This window comes from Olea europaea, unplaced genomic scaffold, assembly GCF_002742605.1.
Source record: "Olea europaea var. sylvestris unplaced genomic scaffold, O_europaea_v1 scaffold1973, whole genome shotgun sequence".
NCBI lineage: Eukaryota > Viridiplantae > Streptophyta > Magnoliopsida > Lamiales > Oleaceae > Olea > Olea europaea.
In genome coordinates, this window is record NW_019237586.1 from 53,322 (window position 1) to 56,514 (window position 3,193).

Genomic DNA, 3,193 nt, shown 5'->3' on the forward strand with positions numbered 1-3,193 from the left:
GGGGGGGGGGGGGGGGGGGGGGGGGGGGGGTCTTCACATAATGTATGCTCTATGGAGACTTGGTGTAGAATTTATAGTAAGCCCTATTTTTTAATAATATATTTTTCTTCAAACTCATTTTGAACTACATAAAAAAATAATATTATACTCAAGCCTAAAAATTTTTCCTACTTTTGATCACACATTCTCTAAAAATTCATTATTTCAAAATCTATTTTTACCAAATAATAGGGATCAAGTCCCCAAGTAGCATCACCTCATTGGAAAAGAGTGGGCCACCCAATAATGTGGTAGCTCTTCATTCAACGATCGCACCACGTAAGACAATGCAACCGTTTCACCGAAGTTTTATCCTCAGACAAGGGTTAAGATTTGGAGGTGTCTATCTACTGGTTAGGTTCTTGTTTTGGAAGTATATGCTAACATGACTTGGGATTTTTTATTTGAAAGGGTGACTGTTGAATCTTGATTGTGTACTTTGTGGTGACCAATTTTGGAACATGACTTGGGGGTGTTCATGTGCCCTAGGAAATGGAAGTGTTTGATGACAATTTCAGGCAATATATAAACTGCGTCCAGGCAATTTTTGGGAGTAAACCTATTTGGCCGAAGATTAGTGATAGGACATCATGCATTAAAAAGAATATCCAATCTGTTAGTTGCATTTATATATTGTTTGCACCACTTTAGAAAGGGAAATAAATTATTTGTATATATGTTTGGCAACTAAAAGATTGGGTTGCATTTACATTTGAATAACTTTTCACAAAATTCTTTCATTTTTAAGGGTCAAAACCAATTTGCTTCATCTTGTTGTTTTATCTATACATGCATGCTCCACTTTATCTACTGGGATAGAGCTTCACTCTGTAATTAAATCGTGTTTATTACAATTTAGTTGTCTAATTATGCAAAAACTTTACATAAAATGCACGTAACTAAAATCCTCATTTTTGGTACATATTGTTGTAACATAAATTAAGTTTCAAACTTTCAAAATTAAAACTCATTAGTTTTTAATTTTCAAATTTAATTTCAAAATTAAAACTCATAATTTCATAATGTAACTTATATTTTAATTGGGATGTTTCTCATTATTGTGGGAGATAAGTTTAAAAAGGGAGTCAATTTAATAGTTTGATACAACAATTTCAGATATTATTCTCTCTACAATTTTATACTATATTATTTTGACAACTCAATGAGAGGTTTGTTCATTTATCTCCCTATAGTCGTGCACATAGAAGGAGAACCAGCTGTGAGTAACATGGATTTTATCTTGGAGCCATGTAATGTCGAAAATACCCACACGAATGGGAGACAATACGATTTTAGAATAGCATCCTTGATGTGACTTCCTAAAGCTTACATTTCTAGCTCTTTCTCTTTCTTATCTTTATATTATTGTTGAATTACGTTTATGTTATGTAATTGCTTATGTTAATTGATAAATATCTACACACAAATCACCCAATTTTTTCGAACAATCTAAAGTCATGTTGCCGTGATTTGTATGTAGACAATTATTGTTGTGATCTTCAAAGTGTAGGAAATATATCTTGTGTATGGATGCCGAAGTGATTAGAGAAAAAAAAAATGGGTTCCCAATTGCCGTCCTATTCTGTAAGTAATTTTTTTTTTCAATTTTGAAACATGAATTTAAATACAAAACTCAAAAAATATGGACTTGTTGTCCCAATTAATTTTACTTTCTGCTTAGTGTGACAGTGAAAATGATCCGTTTATTGCTCTCATTAAGTGATCTAGAAAAGTGAATTAAGGGTTGATTTTGTTTTACCATAATAGAAATAATGATTAAAAAATAGCTATGATGGATTTGCAAATTTATTTGGTAATTTCTGTATATATTGTTGTATAGTGTACATTATTGGGGTTGATGATGACCTTGTTATAATGAACATTATTTGTATCCACAAAACAATGATTGGTGTGGACTTGAATTTTGAAATATTTGGAGATCAAAATGTTCAAGTTTCTATCCTTGATGGTTATTGCATTTTAACCGGCAAAATTGCATTATCCCTAGATTTTCATATTGTGGAAAAAAGTTATTATTTTGTGCATAATTTATGCCTACAGGTATAACATCATATAATTCTTCAAAAATGCAAACCGGGCAACTTGTATCCCTACAACACCTTCACAACTTGTATCCCTACAATACCTTAGATGATTTTAGGTGTCTTCATTTGCTCATGGAATGTTCTAAGTTTTTAAAGATAAAACTAAGAATCCGTTTGATTGCAAGAGTGGAATTTGGATGGAAAGAAAACAAATTTCAACGAATTGAATTGTTTAGAACTTGTTTTAATGGAAATTGTTAATTAAATGTGCTGAATTGGCATAATTTTTCACCTGAAAATGTTTAAATTTTAGATCTTTTGGTGTTCATTTGATTTTATTTTTCATGAATATTGTCGATTAAAGGGATATAATTTGTTCTTATTGCTGGAAAAAAAAAAGCTATAAAAGCCATTTTCCCACTAAAACCCAAAGAAAACCCAATTCCTTAAAATCATGGAAAAGCCGGTCACGTGAAGGGGTTGGAGGAATTGTAATTCCATGGAAAAGTTTGCTATCGAGCACTCAATTTTGGTGGAAAATCCATGGAAAACTCAAGTTATCAAACAGGCCCTAATTGTAAATTAAAGGGAAGAAGTGATCTAATTAGATGAGTTAGAAGCATCCATTGTGGGACATTAGTCTTGGTGCTTCTTTTTTTATTTTCTGCAGCCACAAATTTCTTTTTCCCTACTTTCTTTATGGCTTGAATTCTATTAGTGTACTATCAGTTTCTTAATTGCATCTTCGAAAAATTCCTTGATGCAATTGTCAAGGTGACTTATAATTAGGGATGAAATTTTTTTGCATCCACAATCAAATTATCTAGCTCATATACTAAATTGGTCTAATGATTTTAATATGACATTCTTCCAACCTTTCTTTTTGCATTGGCTCTAATTTTTAATGTGAATGGTTATATGGTAGAAGTAAGACAGATTCTTGTGAACCATACTAGTATTTTGTCATGCATGTGAACTGGTTGGATTAGATTACATCAGAATCCTATGATTTTATTTTAGAAAAAAGGTTAAAAGATCTAACCATCAATAATGCACTTAGTTGGTATTTTAAAAGAGGTTTAAATGTAATTCCTGTGAATAATAATAAT